This window comes from Balaenoptera physalus (assembly GCF_965194825.1).
Source record: "Balaenoptera physalus genome assembly, chromosome: 10".
Lineage (NCBI taxonomy): Eukaryota > Metazoa > Chordata > Mammalia > Artiodactyla > Balaenopteridae > Balaenoptera > Balaenoptera physalus.
In genome coordinates, this window is record NC_138889.1 from 21771174 (window position 1) to 21798807 (window position 27634).

At 38.3% G+C, this 27634-nt stretch overlaps 1 long non-coding RNA gene and 1 pseudogene across 2 annotated transcripts in view; one reads left to right on the top strand and one right to left on the bottom strand.

The window, feature by feature from the left end:
- Positions 1–9940: 9940 nt before the first annotated feature.
- The window catches only part of LOC309667926, a 614088-nt gene continuing 596394 nt past the window's right edge, over positions 9941–27634 (bottom strand). The window contains exon 2 of the long non-coding RNA XR_014268002.1: positions 9941–10334. This is a non-coding gene — a long non-coding RNA (uncharacterized lncRNA). The remainder of the gene's footprint in view (positions 10335–27634) is intronic.
- LOC309636401 (elongation factor 1-alpha 1 pseudogene) overlaps positions 17048–27634 on the top strand; it is a 110052-nt pseudogene continuing 99465 nt past the window's right edge. Inside the window, exon 1 of the transcript in view lies at positions 17048–17074. The product of the transcript in view is annotated as an elongation factor 1-alpha 1 pseudogene (transcript). The remainder of the gene's footprint in view (positions 17075–27634) is intronic.

Below are 27634 nucleotides of genomic sequence, written 5' to 3' on the forward strand. Positions count from 1 at the left end.
AAGTTGTGAGAGTAGGCATCCTTACCTTTTCCCTGATCTTAAAGGAAAAGCTTTCAGCTTTTCACTGTTTAGTATAATGTTAGCTGTGGGTTTGTCATATATCCTTCATTATGTTGAGGTAAGCTCCCTCTATACTCACTATGTTGAGAGGTTTTTTCTTTTTTTAATTGTAAATGGATGTTGAATTTTTTCAATTGTTTTCTCTGTATCTATTGAGGTGATCATGTGATTTTTATCCTTCTTTTTTTAATGTGATGTACCATGTTGATTGATTTATAGATGTTGAAGCAAACTTGCATGCCTGAAATAAATCCCAGTTGATCATGGTTCATGGTCCTTTTAATGTATTCTTGGATTCAGTATACTGACATTTTTTTTGAAATATTTTGGATCTATGTTCATCAGTAGTATTGGCCTGTAAGTTTCTTTTTTTGTGGTGTCCTTTTCTGGTTTTGGTATCAGGGTAATGCTGGCTTCATAAAATGTGTTTGGAAGGTTTCCCTCCTCTTCTATTTTTTTGGAAGAGTTTGAGAATAATATCTTTTAGGTATTAAATCTTGAATGTTTTGTAGAATTCACCAGTGAAGCCATCTGGTCCTGGGCTTTGTTTGTTGGGAGATTTTCGATTACTGTTTCAATCTCCTTTCTAGTCTATTCAGTCTTACAGTCTATTCAGATTTTCTATTTCTTCATGATTCAGTCTTGCAATATTGTATGTGTCTAAGAATTTATCCATTTCTTCTAGGTTGCCCAATTTTTTGGTATATTATTATTTGTAGTAGTCTCTTATGATCCTTTGTATTTCTCTGGTATCAGTTGTAACTTCTCTTTCATTTCTAATTTTATTTATTTGCATTCTCTCTCTCTTTTTTTGGTTAGTTTTTCATATTCTGTTTATTTTCAAAAAAAACTCAGCTCTTAGTTTAATTGATTTTTTTTCCCTTTTAATCTCTATTTTATTTATTTCCACTCTGATCTTTATTATTTCCTTCCTTCTATTAATTTTGGGCTTTGTTTGTGCTAATTTTTCTAGTTCCTTTAGGTGTAAAGTTAGATTGTCTATTTGGAACTTTCTCGTTTTGTGAGGTAGGCCTAAATTGCTCTGAACTTCCCTCTTAGAACCACTTTTTTCTACCTTCTATAGATTTCAGTATGTAGTATTTCTATTTTCACTTGTCTCTAGGTTTTTAAAATTTTCATCTTTGATTTCTTTGATGCTCTACTTGTTGTTCAGTAGTACAGTGTTTAATCTCCATACTTTTGTGAGTTTGTTTGTTTGTATCTTGTGATTGATTTCTAGTTTCATATCATTGTGGCTGGAGAAGACGCTTGATATGGTTTTAATCTTCTTGAATTTACTGAGACTTGTTTTGTGACCTAACATGTGATCTATCCTGGAGAATGTTGCACTTAAAACAATGAGGAAAATGTGTATTCTGCTGCTTTTGACAGAATATTCTGTTTATATATATTAAGTCTATCTGATCTATGCCATTTAAGACCACTGTTTCTTTACTTGTTTTCTGTCTGGATGATCTATCCATTGATATAAATGTAAAGTGTAAAGTCCCCTGCTACTATTACATTGCTTTCAATTTTTCCCTTTAGGTCCATTAATATTTGCTTTATATATCTTGGTGTGCCCCTGTTGGATGCATATACATTATAAATGTTTTATCTTCTTACTGGATTAATCATTTTATCATTAGGTAATTACCTTCTTTGTCTTTTATTACAGTCTTTGTTTTAGAGTCCATCTTACCTGTCAGTAAAGCTACTCCAGCTTTCTTTTCATTTCCATCTGCATGAATATATTTTTCCATACTTCATTTTCAGTTTGTGTGTGTCCTTTCTTCTGAAGTGAGTCTCTTGTAGGTAGCATATAAATGAGTCTTGATTTTTTATTCAGTCAGCTGCTCTAAGTCTTTTAATTGGCAAATTTAGTCCATTTATATTTAAAGTAATTATTGATAGGTATGTATTTGTTTTCATTTTGTTAATTGTTTTCTGGCTGTTTTTGTAGTTCTTCTGTTTATTTCTTCTCTTTCTCTTCCTTTGTGTTTTGGTGGTTTTCTTTAGTGTTATGTTTAGATTCCTTTCTCATTTTCTTTTGTATATTTACTATAAATGTTTTCCTGTGGTTACCATGGGGTTCGCATACAATATTCTACGTAAATAGTAGCCTGTTTTAAGTTGGTAGCAACTTAAATCGGAACACATTCCAAAGCTTTATTTTTTTACTCCCATTCCCCACGTTTTATACTTTTGATGACACATTTTACATCTTTTTTTTTATACATCCCTTAACTGTTATTTTAATTTTAGTTAATTTTAATACTTTTGTCTTTTAATCTTCATGCTTGCTTTGTAAGTGACCCACTACCTTTACTGTGTATTTATCTATTCCCGTGAGGTTTTTACTTTCATATGTTTTATTATTAACTAGTGTCATTTCTTTTCAGCTTAAAGCAGCCCCTTTTCTATTTCTTGCAGGGCTGGTTTAGTGGGGATGAACTCCTTTAGTTTTTGCTTATCTGGAAAACTCTTGATTTCTCTTTCTATTTTGAACAAGAGAATTCTTGGTTGGAGATTTTTTTCCTTTTAACACTTTGAATATGTCATGCCACTCCCTTCTGGCCTGTTAAGTCTCTGCTGAAAAATCTGCTCATAGCCTTACGGGGTTTCCCTTGTATATAAAAAGTTTTTTCTCTTGCTGCTTTTATGATTCACTCTCTATCCTTAACTTTTACAATTTTAATTATAATACGTCTTGGTGTGCTTCTTTTTGCATTCATCTTATTTGGAAGTCTCTGGGCTTCCTGGACCTGGATGTCTGTTTCCTTCTCCAGATTGGGAAAGTTTTCTGCCACTATTTCTTCAAATAATTTTTCTGGTTCTTTCTCTCTTTTCTTCTAAGACTCTTATAATGTAAATATTATTCCACTTGATGTTGTACCAAAGGTCCCTAAGGTATCTTCACTTTTTTAATTCTTTTTTCATTTTGCTGCTGTCTGGGTAAGTCCCATTGTTTTATCTTCCATCTGCCTGTTTCATTATTCTATCTCATCCAGTTTATTGTTGAATGCTTCTGCTATATTTTTCAGTTCACTTATAACTTGTTTGGTTTTCTATTTTCTATTTCTTTGTCAAAGTTCTCAATGTGTTCATCCATTCTTCTTCTGAGTTCAGTGAGCATCTTTATCACCACTCCATACTTTGAACTCTTTGTCAGATCAGCTGCTTATCCCCATTTTGTTCACTTTTTTTCTGTGGTTTTGTCTTGTTCTTTAGATAGGAACATATTCTTCTCTCTCCTCATTTTGCCTAGATCTCTTTGTTTGTTTATATGTATCAAGTTAGCTATCTCTCTGCATCTTCAAGGAGTGACCTTATTTAGGAAATGTCTTATGGAGCTCAGAAATCCAATCCTGCATGGCCACAAGAGCCAAGCGCTCAAGGGAAGCCCCCTATGTGGGCTCTGTGTGCTCTCCTCTTGTGGTGGGACTATGTCTGTTACCAACGGATGCTGGTGGATGGGGCTGGCCTCTGGCTTGGCTTCAAGGCCTGCCTATGACTTCTGGCACTCTGGTGGGTAGGACTATTGTTTGGTTGGCTGTGAGGCCTAGCCAAGGCTCAGGGGTGGACAGGACTCTCCATGGGGTGCACCCACTGATGTTATCAGGTTAGAAGGAAAATTCCAAAGTGACAACCACCAACCCTGGCATTAGCAAGGTAACCTTAGATTGCAAAAATTGCTATTACCAGTGTCTAAGTCCCAGGGAGTGTCCCACCTGGTTCCTGCCCCTCCAGCAGACACTTCAAGATTAGTAAGTGTGTTCCCTTCACCTTTGGTCCACGCACTTCTCAGTCTGGTGTGTTTGTGCTGATTTTCAGGTCAAGTGAGTCTGTGAGTGAGCCCTTTAAGAGTGGGATTTTTTTGTTCCCGCCTCCTCAGGGAAAAAATCTATACCTTTGTGATCCCTCCTGATTGTGGATTTCTCTGTCTGGGGTGTGTTTTTTTCCAGATCATATCTCTGCCTCTCCTATATATCTTGATGCTGTTCCTTTAGCTTTGTTGTGGAAGCTCTGTTCTTCTTGTTTTCAGGTCCCCTTTCAAGGGAATTATTTCATATGTAGTTGTAGATTTGTTGTGTCCATAGGATGAGGGGAGTTCAGGATCTTCCTATACCACCATTTTGAATCTTCTACCAATATGCTTCTTTATATGTATTTATTAAGCACATAAAGCTAAATAAAATAAATCTACAACACAAATGTTCCTTTCAAGAGATTTTTCTGTATATGATTAATTGGCTAAGACATCTTTAAATGTAATTTCAATGATGTTTGGACTAAAGATGTTTTTTTTTTTCTTAATTAATATCCCTGAGGCAAACATGAGCATTCTTCATATGTCCAAGAACCTCTTAACTGTGCTCAAAATTGTGTCATCTTAAATTTTGTAAAAAAACCCCACTATATATCATACCCTGAATCTATTCCGTACTTACATAACTGTTCTCAAACAAGAAGCCACACTGAACTGGGCATGTACTGTGTATAAGAGAGCATTGATTTGGATGTGCAGTTAGTCCCTAGGACACAAACACAAAGACTGACCAATTAGGTTAGGAAAATGAATTTGGGCTTCAATACTGTCCTAATCAATGTCAACAACAACCAAAACTATATATGAAATATATACATATATGTGTGTATATATGTAAATCTGTGCATATGGTATGAAATCCAAATGGTAACCAAACTGTCAGTACAACAACTCATTTTTAATAATGAGTCTTAGAAACTTTGAAGAAACCCACATTCTCAAAATTAAGCAGTGTTTTGCTTAAAAGGTGTTTGAAAACTATGCAGAGGAAAAAATGATAAAATTAGGAACACTAATTTGATGATTTGTTCATTCATTTCATGCCTATTATGCACCAAGAACTACATGCTGGGAATATAAGATAAAATGTTCTGTCCCTATTCTTGAGGAGCTCCAAGAATAAACACACACACATACCACACAGAATAATAGGTCCTAATACACAGGTCTGGATGAGCTATTCACTCGGAACGCAGAGGAGGAAAAAAAGGAGTAAACCACAGTGGGTTAGAAAGACATCTCAAACTTATAAAGAGTCATCAAAGTATAGAAATAAGGGAATTATATCCTAATCAGAGGACAGGCCTGAAAACCTGAGAATGTAGTGCATTGGCCAGAATGGTGGAGGGAGCCTTGGAAATGTTTAAGACCAGCACTCTCATGACAGTGCTCAGGCATGAAGAGGTTAACTGATTCATTCAAAGTTATATGGGTTAGGAATTTGGAACATGTAGATGAGGTTAATCAAGAAATACAAGCAAATGCATTTAACTGCATTAACAAGAGCCTTCACATCCTTAAGGATATTTTGTAAATACAAGCAAATACATTTAACTGAGTTTACAAAACACTTCACATCATTAAGGATATTAGGTCAATCTACTACAGAGGAATCAAATGCAAAAGAGGAGTAAGTAAGATATTACCCAACTAAAGAGATCTTGAGTCCAAAAGTACCAAAATCGAGGGCTGAGGTTTGGCTCTGTGTCATCATCTGTGTCTGTGATGAGTTCAGGGTCTCATGGACCTCACAGAGGAAACTAAGTTAGCTAAGTTGTTAAATTAATAACAGTACATATCTAGCCAAGAAAGTATATGTAGATCATTAGATTTTGTCCCAAATTATATAATCTCTAAAACATATTAATCAAAATTAGCAATTAGGTTAGTTAATAAAATGGATTTTTAAAAAATATTATGTAGTCACATAATTGTGTTCATTCATCACATGTTAGGATGTTGGGGTTTTTTTTTAACATTTTTATTGGAGTGTAATTGCTTTACAATGTTGTGTTAGTTTCTGCTGTATAACAAAGTGAATCAACTATATGCATACATATATCCCCATATCCCCTCCCTCTTGCACCTCCTTCCCACTGTCTCTACCCCACCCCACTAGGCAGTCACAAAGTGCCGAGCTGATCTCCCTGTGCTATGCAGCTGCTTCTCGCTAGCTATCTATTTTACATTTGGTCGTGTATATATGTCCATGCTACTCAATCATTTTGTCCCAGCTTACCCTTCCCCCTCCCTGTGTCTTCAACTCCATTTTCTACATCTGTGTCTTTATTCCTGCCCTGTTTCTAGGTTCATCAGAACCATTTTTTTTTCAGATTCCATATATATGTGTTAGCATATGGTATTTATTTTTCTCTAACTTACTTCACTCTGTATGACAGACTCTAGGTCCATCCACCTCACTACAAATAACTCAGTTTTGTTTCTTTTTATGGCTGAGTAATATTCCATTGTATATATGTGCCACATCTTCTTTATCCATTCATCTGTCAATGGACACTTAGCTTGCTTCCATGTCCTGGCGATTGTAAATAGTGCTGCAATGAACATTGTAGTAAATGATTCTTTTTGAATTATGGTTTTCTCAGGGTATATGCCCGGTAGTGGTATTGCTTGGTCTTATGGTAGTTCTATTTTTAGTTTTTAAGGAACCTTCATACTGTTCTCCATAGTGGCTGTATCACTGTACATTCCCACCAACAGTACAAGAGGGTCCCCATTTCTACACACCCTCTCCAGCATTTGTTGTTTGTAGATTTTCTGATGATGCCCATTCTAACTGGTGTGAGGTGATACCTCATTGTAGTTTTGATTTGCATTTCTCTAATGATTAGTGACTTTGAGCATCCTTTCATGTGTTTTCTGGCAATCTGTATATCTTCTTTGGAGAAATGTCTATTTAGGTCTTCCACCCATTTTTGGATTGGGTTGTTTGATTTTTTGATATTGAGCTGCATGAGCTGCTTGTATATTTTGGAGATTACTCCTGTGTCATTTGTTTCACTTGCAACTATTTTCTTCCATTCTGAGGATTGTCTTTTCCTCTTGTTTATGGTTTCCTTTGCTGTGCAAAAGCTTTGAAGTTTCATTAGGTCCCATTTGTTTACTTTTGTTTTTATATCCATTTCTCTAGGAGGTGGGTCAAAAAGGATCTTGATATGATTTATGTCATAGAGTGTTCTGCCTATGTTTTCCTCTAAGAGTTTTAGAGTGTCTGGCCTTACATTCAGGTCTTTAATCCATTTTGAGTTTATTTTTCTGTACAGTGTTAGGAAGTGTTGTAATTTCATTCCTTTACATGTACCTGTCCAGTTTTCCCAGCATCACTGATTGAAGAGTCAGTCTTTTCTCCATTGTATATTCTTGCCTCCTTTATCAAAGATAAGGTGACCATATGTGTGTGGGTTTATCACTGGGCTTTCTATCATGTTCCACTGATCTATATTTCTGTTTTTGTGCCAGTACCATACTTTCTTGATAACTGTAGCTTTATAGTATAGTCTGAAGTCAGGGAGTCTGATTCTTCCAGCTCCGTTTTTCTTTCTCAAGATAGTTTTCGCTATTCAGGATCTTTTGTGTTTCTATACATATTGTGAAATTTTTTGTTCCAGTTCTGTGAAAAATGCCATTGGTAGTTTGATAGAGATTGCATTGAATGTGTAGATTGCTTTGGGTAGTATAGTCATTTTCACAATGTTTATTCTTCCAATCCAAAAATATGGTATACTGTCCACCTGTTTGTATCATCCTTAATTTCGTTCATCAGTGTCTTATAGTTTTCTGCATACAGGGCTTTTACCTCCTTAGGTACATTTATTCCTAGGTATTTTATTCTTTTTGTTGCAATGGTAAATCGGAGGGTTTCCTTAATTTCTCTTTCAGATTTTTCATCATTAGTATATAGGAATGCAAGAGATTTCTGTGCATTAATGTTGTATCCTGCTACTTTACCAAATTAATTGATAAGCTCTAGTAGTTTTCCAGTAGAATTTTTAGGATACTCTGTACTGTATCATGTCATCTGCAAACAGTGACAGTTTACTTCTTCTTTTCTGATTTGGATTCCTTTTCTTTCTTTTTCTTCTCTGACTGCTGTGGCTAAAACTTCCAAAACTATGTTGAATAATAGTGGTGAGAGTGGGCAACCTTGTCTTGTGCCTTATTTAGAGGAAATGTTTTCAGTTTTTCACCATTGAGAATGATGCTGCCTGTGGGTTTGTTGTATATGGCCTTTATTATGTTGAGGTAGGTTCCCTCTATGCCTACTTTCTAGAGAGTTTTTATCATAAATGGGTGTTGAATTTTGTCAAAAGCTTATTCTGCATCTATGGAGATGATCATATGGTTTTCATCCTTCAATTTGTTAGAATGGTGTATAACATTGATTGATTTGCATATATTGAAGAATCCTTGAATTCCTCGGATAAACCCCACTTGATCATGGTGTATGAGCCTTTTAATGTGCTGTTGGCTTCTGTTTGCTAGTATTTTGTTGAGGATTTTTGTGTCTATGTTCATCAGTGATATTGGCCTGTAGTTTTCTTTGTTTGTGACATCTTTGTCTGGTTTTGCTATAAGGGTGATAGTGGCCTTGTAGAATGAGTTTGGGAGTGTTCTTCCCTCTGCTATATTTTGGAAGAGTTTGAGAAGGATAGGTGTTAGCTCTTCTTCAAATGTTTGATAGAATTCACCTGTGAAGCCATCTGGTCCTGGGCTTTGGTTTTGGAAAATTTTTAATCACAGTTTCAATATCAGTGCTTGTGATTGATCTGTTCATATTTTCTATTTCTTGCCGGTTCGCTCTTGGAAGGTTGTGTTTTTTTAAGAATTTGTCCATTTTCCAGGTTGTCCATTATATTGGCATATGGCATATAGGTACTTGTAGTAATCTCTCATGATCATTTGTATTTCTACAGTGTCAGTTGTTACTTCTCCTTTTTCATTTCTAATTCTGTTGATTTGTGTCTTCTCCCATTTTTTCTTGATGAGTCTGGCTAATGGTTTATCACTTTTGTTTATCTTCTCAGAGAACCAGCTTTTAGTTTTATTGATCTTCGCTATTTTTCCTTCATTCCTCTTTCATTCGTTTCTGATCTGATCTTTATGATTTCTTTCCTTCTGCTAACTTTGGGGTTTTTTGTTCTTTTTTCTCTAATTGCTTTAGGTGTAAGATTAGGTTGTTTATTTGAGATGTTTCTTATTTCTTAAGGTAGGATTGTATTGCTGTAAACTTCCCTCGTAGAACTGCTTTTGCTGCATTCCATCGGTTTTGGGTCATTGGTTTTTACTGTCATTTGTTTCTAGGTAGTTTTTGATTTCTTCTTTGATTTCTTCAGTGATCTCTTGGTTATTAAGTAGTGTATTGTTCAGCCTCCATGTGTTTGTATTTTTACAGATTTTTCCCTCTAATTGATATCTAGTCTCATAGCATTGTAGTCAGAAAAGACACTTGATATGATTTCAGTTTTCTTAAATTTACCAAGGCTTGATTTGTGACCCAAGATATGATCTATCTTGGAGAATGTTCCATGAACTCTTGAGAAGAAAGTGTATTCTGTTGTTTTGGGATGGAATGTCCTATGAATATCGATTAGTCCATCTTTTTTAAGGTATCACTTAAAGCTTGTATTTCCTTATTTATTTTGATTTTGGATGACCTGTCCATTGGTGAAAGTGGGGTGTTAAAGTCCCCTACTATGATTGTGTTACTGTTGATTTCCCCTTTTATGGCTGTTAGTATTTGCCTTATGTATTGAGGTGCTACTATGTTGGGTGTATAAATATTTACAATAGTTCTATCTTCTTCTTGGATTGATCCCTTGATCATTATGTGGTGTTCTTCTTTGTCTCTTGTAATCGTCTTTGTTTTAAATTCTATTTTGTGCAATATGAGAATTGCTACTCCACCTTTCTTTTGATTTCCGTTTGCATGGACGATCTTTTTCCATCCCCTCACTTTCAGTCTGTGTGTGTCCCTAGGTCTGAAGTGGGTCTCTTGTAGACAGCATTTATACGAGTCTTGTTTTTGTATCCATTCAGCCAGTCTATGTCTTTTGGTTGGAGCATTTAAACTATTTACATTTAAGGTAGTTATCGACATATATGTTCCTTTTACCATTTTCTTAATTATTTGGGGTTTGTTTTTGTAGGTCTTTTCCTTCTCTTGTGTTTCCTGCCTAGTGAAGTTCTTTCAGCATTTGTTGTAAAGCTGGTTTGGCAGTGCTGAATTCTCTTAACTTTTGCTTGTCTGTAAAGTTTTTAGTTTCTCTGTCGAATCTGAATGAGATCCTTGCTGGGTAGAGTAATCTTGGTTGTAGTTTTTTGCCGTTCATCACTTTAAATATGTCCTGCCACTCCCTTCTGGCTTGCAGAGTTTCTGCTGAAAGTTCAGCTGTTAACCTTATGGGGATTCCCTTGTATGTTATTTCTTGCTTTTCCCTTGCTGCTTTTAACATTTTTTCTTTGTATTTAATTTTTGATAGTTTGTTTAATATGTGTCTTGGCATGTTTTTCCTTAGATTTATCCTGTATGGGACTCTCTACGCTTCCTGGACTTGATTGACTATTTTTTTTTACCATGTTATGGAAGTTTTCAACTATAATTTTTTCAAATATTTTCTCAGTCCCTTTCTCTTTCTCTTCTTCTTCTGGGACTCCTATAAATCGATGATAGTGTGTTTAAAGTTGTCCCAGAGGTCTCTGAGATTGTCCTCAATTCTTTTCATTCCTTTTTGTTTATTCTGCTCTGTGATAGTTATTTCCAATATTTTATCTTCCAGGTCACTTATCTGTTCTTCTGCCTCAGTTATTCTGGTATTGATTCCTTCTAGAGAATTTTTAATTTCGTTTACTGTGTTGTTCATCCTTTTTTGTTTGCTCTTTAGTTCTTCTAGGTCCTTGTTAAACTTTTCTTGTATTTTTTTCATTCTATTTCCAAGATTTTAGATCATCTTTACTATCATTACTCTGAATTCTTTTTCAGGTAGACTGCCTATTTCCTGTTCATTATTTTGGTCTGGTGGGTTTTAAACTTGCTGCTTCATCTGCTGCATATTTCTCTGTCTTTTCATTTTGTTTAATTTACTGTGTTTGTGGTCTCCTTTTTGCAGGCTGCTGGTTTGTAGTTCCTTTTGTTTTTGGTGTCTTCCCCCGGTGGGTGAGGTTGTTTCAATGGCTTGTGTAGGTTTCCTGATGGAGGGGTCTGGTGTCTGTGTTCTGGTGATTGGGAGTGGATCTTGTCTTTCTGGTGAGCAGGGACACATCTGGTGGTGTGTTTTGTGGTGTCTGTGAACTTAGTATGATTTTAGACAGCCTCTCTGCTATTGGGTGTGGTCATGTTCCTGTCTTGCTAGCTGTTTGGCATGGGGCATCCAGCCCTGAAGCTTGCTGGCCGTTGGGTGGAGCTGGCTCTTATTGTTGAGACAGAGATCTCTGGGAGATCTCTTGCTGATTGATATATGGGGCCATGTGGTCTCTGGTGGTCCAATGTCCTGGACTCAGCTCTCCCACCTTGGAGGGTCTGGCCTGACCCCTTGCTGGACCACCAAGACCCTATCAGCCACACAGCTCAGAAGAAAAGGAAGAAAAATTAGGAGGAAAAATTTAAAAAATTAAATAAATTAATAAAAATAATAATAAAATTTTAAAAAATAATAAAAATTTTAAAATAAAAAAAAGAAGAAAGCAACCAAACCAATAAACAAATCCACCAATGATAACAAACACTAAAAACTAGACTGAGTTAAACCTAAAAATCAGAAACAAATCAGTCGCAGACAGCAAACCCCAAGTCTACAGTTGCTCCCAAAGTCCACTGGCCCAATATTGGGAATACTCATTGTCTCTTCAGCTATTCCACAGATGCAGGGTTCATCAAGTTGATTGTGGGGATTTTATCCACTGCTCCTGAGGCTGCATGGAGAAGTTTCCCTTTCTCTTCTTTGTTCTCACAGCTCCTGGGGTTCAGCTTTTGTTTTGGCCCCACCTCTGCATGTAGGTCCCCCTCAGGCATCTGTTCCCTACCCAGAAAGGAGGGGGTTAAAGCAGCAGCTGATTAGGGCTCTCTTGCTCTCTCATGCCGGAGAGAGGGAGGGCTACGGTGGTCTAAATTGGAATGCAGGGTGAGCATGTGGTGGCAGATGCCAGAGTGGCATTGTGACAGCCTGAGGCATGCCATGTGTTCTCTCAGGGAAGTTGTCCCTGGATCTCAGGACCCTGGCAGTGGTGTACTTCACAGCCTCCCAGGAGTGGGAGTTGTAGTGCTTGCACACAGGATTCTTGGTGGTAGAGGCAATAGCGTTAGCATTTCATGCCTGTCTCTGGGGTCTGAGCTGATAGCCGCAACTCACGCCTATCTCTGGAGTTTACTTAGGTGGTGCTCTGCCTTCCATGGGCACAGAGGGAAGGAATCCCCTCTCCTCACACACCCCAAAACAATGGTCTCTTGTCTCTTTGGCAGGTCCTAACATTTTCCCTGACTCCCTCCCAGCTAGCTGTGGTGCACTAGCCCCATTCAGGCTGTGTTCATGCAGCCAACCCCAGTCCTCTCCCTGGGGTCTGACCTCCAAAGCCCGAGCCTCAGCTCGTCTCTTCACCCAGTGGGTGAGCAGACAAGCCTTTCAGGCTGGTGAGTGCTGGTCAGCACCAGTCCTCTGTGCAGGGATCTCTCTGCTTTCCCCTCTGCACCCCTGTTGCTGTGCTCTCCTCTGTGGCTCCGAAGCGTCCCCCCTCCGCCACCTGCAGTCTCTGCCCGCGAAGGGCCTTCCTAGTGTGTGGAAATCTTTCCTCTTTCACAGCTCCTTCCCAGAGATGCAGTTCCTGTCCCTATTCTTTTGTCTCTGTTTTTTCTTTTTTCTTTTGCCATATCCAGGTACGTGAATATTTTCTTGCCCTTTGGGAAGTCTGAGGTCTTCTGCCAGCGTTCAGTAGGTGTTCTGTAGGAGTTGTTCCACATGTAGATGTATTTTTGATGTATCTGTGGAGAGGAAAGTGATCTCCACGTCTTACTCCTCTGCCATCTTGAAGGTCCCCCCCCACGCCATTAGGTTGTTTTTAAAAGAGTTTGTCTTGTTTAAAAAAATAGTATAATCAATTAAATAATGTGCTATTCCCTCTCCTTCAACCACCTTCAGGGAAAGTTTGGATTATTGACTCATGTAGCTAAATGTCCAACACAATCATTTCCTTGGTGATAACTGTTTGAAATGCAGAGCTAATATCTAAGGTGAGATAAAGCAGCCTGTCAAAGTCTAGGTCAAGGGTGTAGGAACTTCCTCATGCAAATCCAGGCTTGTGGCTTCTCTTGAAGAGATAAGAGCTCTGACAAGGCCACATCCACATTTCCAAATGGTAACAACCAACAAGAGCTGAGGACCAGCTGTCCTTTCTAGATAACATGAGTATACTCTGCAGTTCACCTCAGTTCTCACAAGCCAAAATTAGTATTACTGGACTGGCCTTGTAGACTTTTAAGTTTATGATCCCTGGTGTAGTCTTATAGACTCATATCCATAGTTCCAGTAAGCATCACAGATATCTAATATTCTTATTCTTTAGAGAAAGATTTTTTTTTTATTACTTTGGAATAGACTCCATTGCCTTTTTAAAATATTTTAGGGGCTTCCCTGGTGGCGCAGTGGTTAAGAATCTGCCTGCCAATGCAGGGGACACGGGTTCGAGCCCTGGTCTGGGAAGATCCCACATGCCGCGGAGCGACTAAGCCCGTGAGCCACAACCACTGAGGCTGCGCGTCTGGAGCCTGTGCTCTGCAACGGCAGAGCCCATGACGGTGAGAGGCCCGCGCACCGCGATGAAGAGTGGCCTCCGCTCGCCGCAACTGGAGAAAGCCCTCGCACAGAAACGATAACCCAACACAGCCAAAAATAAATATAAATAAATAAATAAATTTATTTAAAAAAATAAATAAATAAAAAAAAAAAAAACTATTTTAGTTCTTTGAATTTTAGCCAGAAATTGGAATGCTGACCCTCTTCATTTGTATTAGCAAGCTACCTTGTCCCATCAATTTTAATTTGAGTGTACTTTAAAAAGTAAATTAGACACTATCTAGATTCTAAAGTCTAATTACTAATAACATATCCACAAATTTCTGCTCTATCTCCTAGCATAATCAAGAAGGAAAATTCACTGTGGTCTACTGAGGAGGTTGAACAATAACTCCCTATAAAATAACAGTAAACACCTGATGTGTCTGCTTTCTCATCAAAGCAATATATCCCATAATATTCAGTAATTAATTGTATGACCTATACATTATTGGGAAAATTAATGGAGTACATATTTCAAATAAAATCCATTTAGTAAATGAAAAATGTTTTAGTTCTGCACCATTATCCTCAAATAGAGATAAGCCAAAATATATGAATTGATAGAGTCAAGAAGAGGAATAAGAATCACATAACTAAAAGTATGGAGGCTGTTAGACTCATTGCCAAAACATTAGTGACCCCCTCCCATGTCAGTTGAGGCTCTTAATACCCTTAGGGTTCAGTAAAATTGAGATAATTGGACAAAAGAAATCCCTAATGTAAGCAAAAGCTTTCAGGATTAAGAATTCCAGACTCTCCATCACTTCCTTTCTTACTTCCATTTCAGAAAATAAAACAAAACAAAGATCTTTGCATTGTAAGTGTTCTAGCTTAAAGGTTAAGAAATTTTTTTGGTTTTCCTTCTTCGGAGCTGTGCTCACCTCTTTGGGGTGTGCTGTGAGGCATCAATAACACAAATGTATAATCAAGTGATTCTTATTTAGAAATCCTTAAGGCAAATCAAGAAAAATACGCCAAAATATAAGAGGATTTGGAATATTTGAATATGCTCATATGGAAGCATTGCAGAATGGAAATGTTCCTCTTTTGAGATAATTCCTATAGCATTTTGATGCCTGGCCTAGACACACCTCCTACATAAGTTTTTCTTAACCAAGAGGAACTTGGAAGTTTACTCAAGCATTTTAATGACACCAAGTTAGATAGCAAGACACTGGGGGCTTTTTCTGAGACAAAAGAAAACTGCTGTAGGGTGACAACCAAAACCCTACGGAATTATCAAGTGTGAGATGAAGGCCACACCAAATGAAATTCTCAGTGTTTTCTGAGGTGTTGATCTTTTATCTTCTCCACTTCAGAAGTTCACTTTGTGACTAACAATGCCAATGAATTATAGGGGTCGTTTAAACTCTGAAGAGAAATAAAGAATTACACTTTGCTAAGAAATCCCCAGGCCCAGAGCTGTGATCACACTTCAGAAAAGAACATCTCTCACTAAGGACATCCTCACTTTTATTGGAGGTGCCAGAGTGATCTTCCAACAAGGACAATTGCATGCTCCAAGGCATCTCCAAGGGTCTCCACCTCCATCAGCCCAAGTGACTTGTTTCTCCCTCCGTTCCTTCAGCTGGGATATGAAGGAGCAGATCAGAAAATTATCATTTCACTCTAAAAGAGTGAGTTGAAATAAGGATGTTCTAAAAGGTAAAGAAGACACTAACTTAAACACACCCCCAGAACCAAAAGTATGGGAGGATTTTTTTTGGTAGGTGAATGGTTTCGGTAGCAGTCAGTCTGGGAATAACCAATAATGTATGTATCTCTCAGTAGTCATGGACCTAAACATTCCATAATTATTCACTTACTAAAGAGTAAGTGTAGTCATTGGAAAGATTCCAAGCTTTAAAGTCTGAAAGACCTAAGTTTAAACCCTGACTTTGCTGCACAAGGCTTTATGCTTTGAGTTACTTTACTTCTCTACCTCTTGGACTTCTCATCTCTACATTTCTGTTAATAATATTTGCTTTCAGGACTCTTAATAAGGGTCGAATGAAATAATATACCTAAAAGTCAGGCACATATTAGTTGCCTAACTGATAACTATTATCTTGATTATTTTTATTATTAATTAATAAATGAGTGATCTCTTCAGAGTTTCCTTGTTCTTTTTTGTTGCCCCAATAGCATTGTCGTTATAGTTAAAGTACTCCCTTTGGGTTACCTTTTCCATCAAAGTCAAGCTTTGTCAAATCCTACGACATGGGCAGGAACAAAAGCTAGGAAGTATCAGGCAATCTAAAAAGGACACATTGCCAGTTGGGTGAGGCAAGTACCTGGAACATGGGCTTAACTGTATGTGTAATAAGATGACATTTTGTCTAAAAGAAATGTCATTCGTCTGAGATACAAAATGAGGTAGATTTGAGTCAAGTAAACTGAAGGATTTCTTGCACTCTCAGGGTCAGAACTTGGGGTAAGGGGAGAGCCTGATCCGGGCAGCACAGGTGGCTGCTGAAAACCTTTTAGGAACTCACCCCTTTGACATGCCTTGGGGGAGTGTGCATGGATGTTTATATGTGTTTGTACATGAACTAATGAGCCAGCTACCCCAGAAGCAATAATGCTGGGATCCCAGGCCCACACTGGCATGGAATGACAGCAGTTCAGGATAATACTTGGAGGGCAGGACTTCCTCATCCAGGTCTTCATCCAGAGCTGGCAGCCACAGCCCCCAGGCACTGAAGCATCTTTGTTCAGTTTACAACAGGATCAGCCGAGGCTCCTGAGTTTCCAGATATCAGTGGCTACATGACACTTAGCACCAGGTAACTGTGGCTTTCCTGCCAGCAGGCTAGGGCAATACCAGCATTCAGGCTGCCACCAGGTGGCAGTAACAACAACCCTGAACTTCCCAATGGACTAAGTAGATTTCTGGTTTTCTTCTTTGATGAGAGTCTTTGGATTGAGTAAGACCCTGAGAATTTTGTTATCATGGGATGAAGTACCCCAGAGGTGAAAGAAACATCTTTTCATCATAGGGAGGATGGGGACTCTGTCATTACTTTGAATATGAAAAGAAAATGTGGCCATATAGGTGATGATGGGCTCACAGTGTTGGAGGACAGTACATGGGTAGCATGGTGACGGAAAACAGACTGTACTTTCTTCAGTCATCAATGAAGTGTGGTAAACAGTGACAGCAGGTGAGGACAAGGGGAGCCCTAAAAACGATCATATAAGTGACTCTGGCAGGTAGGTCAGCCCCAGGGAGCACTGGTAGGAGGTGGTACCCCTCAATTCACAAGACTAGGGCTCAAGAAGAGACTACTATGTTGGGTGGAGTAGAAGGGCAATGACGGCAATGGAAAAACGAGACCAAGTCAGTCATCAAGGACCAGGGCAGGGTAAGCTATTAAGACAAGGACCTCAGACACAGTCTGAATCAGGATGACACTTAGATCAAGGCCAGGTCCTGGTCCCAGAAATAGGAAATAAGAGACATTCATTCATTTTTTCACCCAACAAACATGTACTGAGTCCTACAATATGTCAGGTGATATTCAAGGCACTAGGGATATAGCAGCATATAAAAATCCTTGCTCCTAATGAATTTACATTTTATCAGAGGAGATAGACTTATAAATAAAATAAATACGAAAATATATAGCAGAGGGTGATTAATGCAACGGAGAATAATAAAGCAAAGAAGAGAGACAAGACATAATGGGTGTGGGAGAAGGCTTTAAGTGGGATGGCCAAGGAGGGATGGCCTCTCTAGGAAGGGGGTATGTAAGCAAAGACCCAAAGAGATGAGGAAGTGAATCGTAGGAGTATTAGGGCAAAGAGGGCTCCAGACAGAGGGAATAGAGTCAGACAAGGCACAGAGGCGAGAGCAGTGAGCATATCTGAGTAACTGCAAGAAGGCCACGGGGTGGGGATGAAGAGTAGGAAACAAGGCCCAAGAGCTGAGGGATCAAACTGTGTGGGGCCTTGTGGACCAGATTAAGACTTGGGCTTTCACACTGAGTGGGTTGGGGGCCACTGGAAGGCTTTGGGCAGAGGGGTTGAGACTATTGGGCACACGGGCAGAAGTGGGAGACAGCTTAGAAGTGGCTGGGATTGGCGTGTTCGCCAGCAAGGTGGTGTTCTCAGTAGCTGGATTCTGGATGTATTTCGAAGGAGGAGCTGACACAATTTCCTGCCAGATTGGCTATGGGGTAAGAGAGAAATAGAAGAGACACAAGCATGATCCCCAAGGACTTTGCCCTAGCCACTAACTGGATCTTGAGTGGCTCAGGCTAGACCAGGCAGCAATGTCACAAGGCTCAGTTCCATGAGTCCAGTAGATCCTCCCAAACCACCAAGACAACAGGTGCCTGATGTGGGTGGCTGACTCTGGTCACAAGGTGTGAAGGTGAAAAACAGAAACAAAATCAAATCATCACAAAACCTCTCTTTCAGATCCTGTAAGGTCAATGGAGCTCTGTCCCCAGGGTCACACCTCCTACTTGGGGTGGCACCAATGTCCTCTGAGTCTAGTAGCACAAACGGAATCAAGTTGTACTGTTCTGCTTCCCTCTTACTTATCACCAGAGGAGTAAATGCATTCTAAACACATAGTGTGAAAACAAGTTTTGTGAGGGGACGTGAGCATAAGACAGGACGACCCTTCCTTATTTACCTTCTCCGATTAACCATAAATCAGCAATCTTAAGCTGTCAACAAACCGATCCCTTTGGTAACCCTTCAGACATATTTATATAACTGATGAATTCTACTTAATGCAGTCATTCTTATAGAGCCCACTCAGAACGTTTGTCCTATATCCCATACGTCAATCAAGCCATTTTTAGTGTTTTCATCCTACAGAGTTTTACCTCACCCCACCTTCATCCCTACTCCCACCATCTCATCTTTCCTTGAAGTGAACAGCCCAGTACAACCCAAGTGCCTGGAATCTCTTTTTCAAGACCCTATTGCTTGCTTCTCCTTTCATGTTTTTAAAGGCCCATTACTCTCTTCCTCCCTGTCTTTCCACTGGTGTTTCCATTAATGGATGTCCTCTTCAAAATAGTCTAACAGCATAACTCTTTATATGGTATCATTGTAGATGATATCCCAGCAGTTTTCACAGTAAAGCTGCCTAAACTCTCTTTCCATTACCCTAACACACACATACACACACACACACACACACACCATACATCCTTCATGTCTGTTTAGCCTGTGAAATCAGATCTCCCACCTCCCAATTCATTTTGACAGCTACATTTTAGCTACAAGTCCCTCTCAGGAATGGTCACCTCTGAGATATATGAAATTCTCCCTGTTGTGCCTTTGCAGATGCTGAGAAGGTGAATCATTCACAAAGATGTTTTGCTCTTGAGCTCTCGGGAACATTCTTGCAAATATATTGGTGCTTTCTGTGCTTTGGGGCATGGTAAAGTAGTCACCCTGTTATCTCCAGCAGTTTATTTTTGATGAAATGCTGACAGTTTAGCATTTCCTTGCATAACTGCATTCCAGGGTATCTGTCAAGAATGACAGTTATTCAAGAAAGCATGGAAAATAACCCACCAGTTATCAGTCCTGTCTTCAGTTTTCCTACAAATTGCTATACTCTTGAAACTAATTTTAGTTGGTAATGGAAAATCAATACAAATAACAAGAGATGGTTTAATCTTTTTAGGTATGTTGTAACTCATATCATTGCATACATATTCATTCCCCTGGAAACACACTGGAGATAGAAGTTCCAGAAAGAACTGCAGAGCATGAAAGAAACAGTATCAGTGTGTAGATAAAGGGCAAGATTTGGATGATTCATCTTATTAAATTGTCCATGTGACAACCATGCCTTTCTCAGCTGGTGTAGAGAATTAGCAGTGTGAGCCAGACTGAGTTCTGAAGCTTGGTTCCCAGCACCGTTTCATTATGGGCAGTCAGGTACCAGTTTCAGTATGGGCAGGATGGTACCAGTGATGTTTGGAGGGCACTGAACCAGATTTCATAGCACTTTCTTCCCCACTCTAACAATATGTGCTTCTTTGCTGTAATGACCCCAGCAAGAGAAAGTTGTGGCACAGTCACCTTTCCTGGATTCTGGAAAATTCAGCAGCCATTTTTCCTTATGAATATAATGCATTTTTTTCTGGTACCACTAGATTTTATATGGATTAAAATACTTTAAATTCACATTTTTCATGACTTTCAGGTCCTGCCATTGGCCAAAGAAGGCTTCAGAAAATTGTCAAAGATAACCTGAAGATAAGTGGAACAAGTCAGACATGAAAGCACAAATATTGTATGATTCCACTTATATGGGGTCCCTAGAATGGGCAAATTCATAGAGACAGAAAGCGGAATAAAATTTACCATGGGTTAGGGGTGAGAGAATTGGGAGTTCTTGCTTAATGGGAACAGAGTTTCTGTTTGAGGTGATGCAAACTTTTGGAAATAGGTAGAGGTGATGATTGCACAACATTGTGAGTATAATTAATGACACTGAATTTTACACTTAATAATGGCTAAAATGGCAAATTTTGTTATATATATCTGCCACGATAAAAAATAGTTTAAAGGTACGAGTCTGAAGAAATTGAGGTGAGATTTTCACCTCCCACCTCAGTAAATAAATGTGTTTTCTCCCGCCGCCCCCAAACCTAAGTTAGTAAGGAATTTGTGTCATTATACAGAAAAGGTTCCTATACTTATGCCATCACATGATGGAGGCATGTGTGCCCCTCCTTAAGGACTGGAGGGAAAGATCGTTCAGAAATTTCCTCAGGATACAAATTTTATATACATAAATTACTTAGCACCACAGTTTATAATGGAAAACACCAGTTATTTGGTCCACTCATCCCCCTCTGTGACATCTCTCCTTAAGGGGAACCATTTTTAATTATTTTTCTGGTGGTTACCTATAACTCTCTAAATAGTATGCTTAAATCACTATTTCATAGTGTATCATCTTTAATGATTAGCTGCAATTGATGAAGGTTGTAATAGATAAAGTTTAGTTCACTTGTACCACCTTGCATTTCCTCTACCCTCTGCCTCCAAATATAGTTATATCACTCTTCTCAGTTCATGTCTGAAACTTCAGACTTAAACCTCCACCATTCAGACAGCCAATTTTTCTTGCCTCCTCATTTTGGAGCTGGGGTTATTGGTGGATTCCTTCTTCTCTTCACTTTCTATTCCCCCTTTACCTCCTAACACCTGTCAACTCTAACTTTACTTTCATAGTCAAAGTTGATGGTAGCTATGATGGTTAAGTCTTTCATCATTCCTTTACAAATTGATTGCAAAGGTTGAACACCAGTAAATGATGTTTACATTATTGTAATCATGTAAATATTATCTGCAGAGACACTCCATGTACTATGAGCATTCTTCCTTCTCCAAGACTCTGATGCCATTTGAATTGTCATTAAAGTGTCAATTCTCTGACACTTGAAGAATAATTCTCACATTTAGTTTAAATGGACACTCCTGCTTTGCACTCACCAACTGCTAATAGTCTTGTCCCATTTAGTTTACTGCAGTTTGGGGTCAAAACCATTTTTCTGAAGTTTTCACCTGTTCTCACATTTACCTCTAATTTGTCTTAGATTATTTGTTTCTGGTTTTGTTTTTTTTCTTTAGAGGGTAGGGAGAGGTCTTTTACTTTATGTTTCTATATTTCCCAAATATGTCTAGACTCTTGATGTCTATTTATATTTTAAAATGAAGCAACAGGGTCACAGTGTACGTGGGTGAGGTTGTTGCTTCACAAGATTCACTTTAGGGTAAGTGAGCAAGAGAACCCCCAAAAGCCAGATGAGGAATGAATGTATATATCCACAGTGGTACCATGTTTCTCCCTAAATATTTCATTCAGTCATTTAAAGGAAAATTGATCCTTTGCTGTACAGGGCTATGAAGTCCGTCTCTGGCTACCCTGTGTAAAACAGTCTCCACACTCAGTGACTATTTCATTAACCTGTTGTATTTCTTTTATAATTCTTTACTATCCTCAAAACCATGTTTTCTACTTGCTCATAGTTTATTTCTCCCACTTGATGGTAAAGTCCATGAAGAACAGCTCCTGTCTATTTAATTCATTCTTGTAGCCTCAGTGCCTGGAATACTATCTGACACAATAAGTACAGAATAAGTATTGCTTGAATTAATGAATTAATTATCTAATGAATACAAATGTTATGTCTAGACCACTACAGTCCCAAGAAATTATTCACACAAGTTACAATAGTAGGGAGAGTTGCGTGATGTCATAGAAAATTGGACATGCTCACTACATTGTAATGTTTCATTTTGAAACCAGAAGAAGCCCAATCCTCGGGCCCCAAATAAAAAATGAAAACTTTTAGTTGGATGTCATCACTGCCAATCATCTCAAGGGAGCAGGTTATCGTTCTTCTAGGTAAGTGGGGCTCAGAAGCAGTGGCCATCTCATCCTCAGAGCTTGCCCTTGAACTAACTTCTCTTTGTCTACCCCACTTAAGGCACTCTTTGGACTTTTGAAACCATTCAAGAAGGGAAAATATCATCAGCAGAGGCCTGAGAAATAAGTACAGATATATCAGATTATTGCTTAGGATTCTCTTGAGTAGAAAATAAATGTAATTTTGTAGAAATTTCTTTTGATTTAAGAGTGCCTCTTAGAATCCGAATTTTTCACTCACTACATTGTAAAATATAATTGTTTAACTAAAAACCAGGCATGAGAAAAGAACTTTTCTCTGATCACTTGCCAAGTATTCCCCAAAAACACTGGCTGGCCAATTTAATAATTTAAGACTGAGCCCTGAGAACACTGAGTCACTAGCAGGCAACTGTCTTCTGATAGATGACATGATAAGTAGTATAGTTAATTGTGGCCCACATTTCCTTTACTCCCCACATGCAAGTCTTATTCCAGGGAGAGCCCTCTTTATGTTCAGTTCAACAAACATTTATTGCTTGCCCACTTTGTATTGCAATGCAATTAGGCAATCTCTTTTCCATTTCCACAACTGAGTGTCTTAGGTCTTTAATTTCCTCTTTCCACTTTAAGTGGCTTATTCCATACTTGATTACCTTCTAATCACCCACAAAGAATAACATTTAAAAAATTCCCCAGTTAAGCCGTGGTACATCCAGACACAGACAGTGGAATATTCTTCAGTGCTAAAGCAAAATGAGCCGTGAAAAAACATGGTGGAATATTAAATGCATATGACTAAGTGAAAGAAACCAATCTGAAAAGGCTACATATTGTGCGATTCCAACTATATGATGTTCAGGAAAAAGGCAAAACTATGCAGACAGTCAAAGGACCAATGGTCACCAGGGTTTAGGGAGGAGGAAGGGGTGAATAGATGGAGCACAGGGGGTTTTTAGGACAGTGAAAAATACTCTGTATGATAGCATAATGACAGATACATGCCATTATACATTTGTCTAAACCTATAAAATGTACGACACAAAGAGTGAACCCTAATGTAAACTATGTACTTCGGGTGATATGAGTTGTCAATGTACAATAGGTTCGTGGATTGTAACAAATGTACAACTCTGGTGTGGGATGTTGATAGGAGGGGAGGCTGTTGGGGGTGGGGGACAAGGGTATATAAGAAATCTCTGAACCTTCCATTCAATTTTTCTGTGAACCTAAAACTGCTTTAAAAATAAAGTTTATTTTAAAAAAAATTCCCTGTTCTCTCTGAATAAGTAATCCCACAGTATGACAATGTGGATGTTTAGAACACAGTAGTGAAGAAAAATGTAGCCTATAATTCAATCTTTATTTTTTTTCTAATTCATCTTCCTTCTATATGCACAAATACATTGCAAATGTGCACCTGAACATGCAAAAGTTTGTACTGCCCGGTGTTCATTGCTGAGAGCCAGAACATGGAATGTATGTTTGTGACTACATTTGTAATTCTGAACTCTGGGCCAATGAACCTATAAGTATCAAACCTATTGTAAACCACTGACCTCTGATTAGTTACTGTGTAGACACAACTTTTCAAATATGGAAGGCCTATGAGCTATTCTCCCAACTAGAGAAAAAAAAAATTTGCTGCTTAAGGCAGTAATTAATAAGCCAATTAACCCAAAGGGCACTATATTACTAGGTAAATAAATAAGCACTACAACTTGGAAAATGGTGTAGCTATTTTCACCTTGTGAACCTGAGACACAGCCAAGAATCAATAGTTGAAAAGACCACCAAGTGCTCAGTTCAAACACCATTCTTGGCATGCACTAAAAGCAGAAGCCATGTTTATACAGTACAGTACTATATTTGCTTAACAGAGGAAGAAATTTCCCCAACTTTCATAGATCCAGAAGTTGGCATTGCAAGTTGGATATTGCTGCATTTCCATAACTGATTCTGCATGTGGAGTGTGATACTGGACTCCCACATGCATTTCCCCTGTTTCTCTGACTTACCATCTCATTGTCTCCTGAATGGGCGGTGTGGAGCATAGCACCAAGTTGTGAGATGCACGGCCAGGGTTTGTTGGGTTTACAACAAAGTAATTCCATAATATCCTTGGAGGGCACTGGAAGTTAGACTCATTTCTTCCAAATAAATGTGGAAGTCCAGGCCCCAAAGTCGTATGACAGATTAAGGAAGAACCTCTAGGTTTCTTTCCTGGCATAGTATCCACTGTATCCACAGCTGCTTACAATTCAGGAAACGTTCTTAGGTTCTCAGTTGTAAAGAAGTAAAGACTCACTCATTATGTCAAGTAATTGGGAATGGGAATGGGACAGGAACATTGGTACAGAGAAGAACTCCTGTAAAAGCTCAGAAATTCAGGAAATTATGAAGAACTATGCCTCAGAAATAACAAAATCTGGAGCATCTAGAGACTTCTGGTGCAGGGATATTTGATTTTCATTATAGAACAACTAGAAGAATAAAACACAAATCCTCTTTGGAGAATATCTTACTCAAAACAGATCTCAAAGAATTCCTATAAACAAGATTCCAGGAAATGAACTCAAAGTAAAAAAAAAAAAAATCACGAACATGAAAAATAAAGTATCATTAGTGACATTAACAAAAATGTCGAGGAACTGGAAATTTCATACAATGCTGGTTGGAATTTAGCAATGGTACATCTACATTGGAAAACTTCTTGGCCTCTTCGTATAAACTTAAACATGCTTTACTGTACATTCAGGCAATTCCACTCTCAGGAATTTACCCATAAGAAAAGAAAACACGGGCTTCCCTGGTGGCGCAGTGTTTGAGAGTCTGCCTGCCAATGCAGGGGACACGGGTCGAGCCCTGGTCTGGGAGGATCCCGCATACCGCGGAGCGGCTGGGCCCGTGAGCCACAGTTACTGAGCCTGCGCGTCTGGAGCCTGTGCTCCGCCAACAAGAGAGGCCGCGATAATGAGAGGCCCGCGCACCGCGATGAAGAGTGGCCCCCACTTGCCGCAACTGGAGAAGGCCCTCACACAGAAAGGAAGACCCAACACAGCCACAGATAAATAAATAAATAAATAAATAAATAAATAAATAAACCCAAAGTTTAAAAAAAAATTTTAAGAAAAGAAAACATGTGTCCACCAAAAAACTTGGACTCAAATGTTCACTGCAACTATAGTAGACCCAAACTGGAAATAGCTCAAATGTCCACCAAACAGGTGAATGAATAAACAAGTTTCAGCATGACCTTACAATGGAATGCTACTTACCAATAAGAAAGGAATAAACTACTGATAAATATAACATGCTTAGTGAGAAAAGCAAGAATAAAAGAGTACATCTTGTATGATTCCCTTTATATGAAATTCCGGAGCAGGCAAAACCAATCTATTCTTTCATAAAGTGGAACAGAGATTGCATCCAGCAGGGGGTGGGTGGGGAATTAGCTGCAAATAGACAGACATTTCAGAGTAATGGAAATAGTCTTTATCTAGGTCGTGGTGTTAGTTACATAGGTAAATACATTTGGCAAAACTTATGGTTGCGTTTTATTGTATGTAAATATACTGCAACGATATTATTTTTAAAAAAGAACATCCTAAAAGTAAGAAAAATTCATTATTTTATCCTTTCATAAATAAGGTATTGATGGGCCCTTTGTTTTCTGAGACTTATCACATGTTACTATATTTGAAGTGAGAAGACTGCCTTTGTTTTTAATTAAGTGTTTATTTTCTTTAAAATTTAATGTTGGGATTAGTGGACTTTAGTGTAAATTATTCTCCTGGAAGGAATAAGCCATTCCCTCAATCAACTAGACATTAACCTCTTTGCCCTCAAATTTTTTCCCTATTAATTTTTACCTTTGGGGTAGAAAAACAGCAAAACATAGATTATGAGCACAGTTCCTTGAATAAAGAGCAAGAATATATTTTCCAATCAAAAATAAGTATGATGGAATCATTCAGACTTCATCGTGGGTTTGGAAAGAGGTTGCAATCTTTGCCCCCTAATATGTTGGGTAATCAATGTTCAAAAGACTTAACAGGTCTGCTGTAGCACTGATCAAAACACATGAAGAATTTTTAAATATCTATGAATTGAAGTTGAATGTTTCATTATTTATAGACAAATAAGTACATTTATATAGACTTTCAGCAATAAAGATTGCATGTTTTAAACAAAGGAACCAATTTCCATGCTGCCTTAGTTTTTTTTTTTTTTTAACATCTTTATTGGAGTATAATTGCTTTACAATGGTGTGTTAGTTTCTGCTTTATAACAAAGAGAATCAGTTATACATATACATATGTCCCCATATCTCTTCCCTCTTGCATCTCCCTCCCTCTCACCCTCCCTATCACACCCCTCTAGGTGGTCACAAAGCACCGAGCTGATCTCCCTGTGCTATGAGGCTACTTCCCACTAGCTATCTGTTTTACATTTGGTAATGTATATATGTCTATGCCACTCTCTCACTTTAACCCACCTTACCCTTCCCCCTCCCCGTATTCTCAAGTCCATTATCTAGTAGGTCTGTATCTTTATACCTGTCTTGCCACAGGTCCTGCATGACCTTTTTTTTTCTTTAGATTCCATCTATATGTGTTAGCATACGGTATTTGTTTTTCTCTTTCTGACTTACTTCACTCTGTATGACAGTATCTAGGTAGATCCACCTCACTACAAATAATTCAGTTTTGTTTCTTTATATGGCTGAGTAATATTCCATTGAATATATGTGCCACATCTTCTTTATCCATTCATCTGTTGATGGACACTTAGGTTGCTTCCATGTCCTGGAAACAATAGAGCTGTAATGTAAATACAGCTGTAAATAGAGCTGTAATGAACATTTTGGTACATGACTCATTTTGAATTATGCTTTTCTCAGGGTATACGCCCAGTAGTGGGATTGCTGGGTCGCATGGTAGTTCTATTTTTAAATTTTAAGGAACCTCCATACTGTTCCCCATAGTGACAGTATCAATTTACATTCCCACCAACAGTGCAAGAGTGTCCCCTTTTCTCCACACCCTCTCCAGCATTTATTGCTTGTAGATTTTTTGATGATGGCCATTCTGACCGATGTGAGATGATATCTCATTGTAGTTTTGATTTGCATTTCTCTAATGATTAATGATGTTGAACATTCTTTCATATGTTTGTTGGCAATCTGTATATCTTCTTTCAAGAAATCTCTATTTAGATCTTCTGCCCATTTTTGGATTGGGTTGTTTTTTTTTTTTTTTTTTTTTTGATATTGAGCTGCATGGGCTGCTCGAAAATTTTGGAGATTAAACCTTTGTCAGTTGCTTCATTTGCAAATATTTTCTCCCATTCTGAGGGTTGTCTTTTCGTTTTGTTTATGGTTTCCTTTGCTGTACAAAAGCTTTTAAGTTTCATTAGGTCCCATTTCTTTATTTTTGTTTTTATTTCCATTTCTCTAGGAGGTGGGTCAAAAAGGATCTTGCTGTGATTTATGTCATAGAGTGTTCTGCC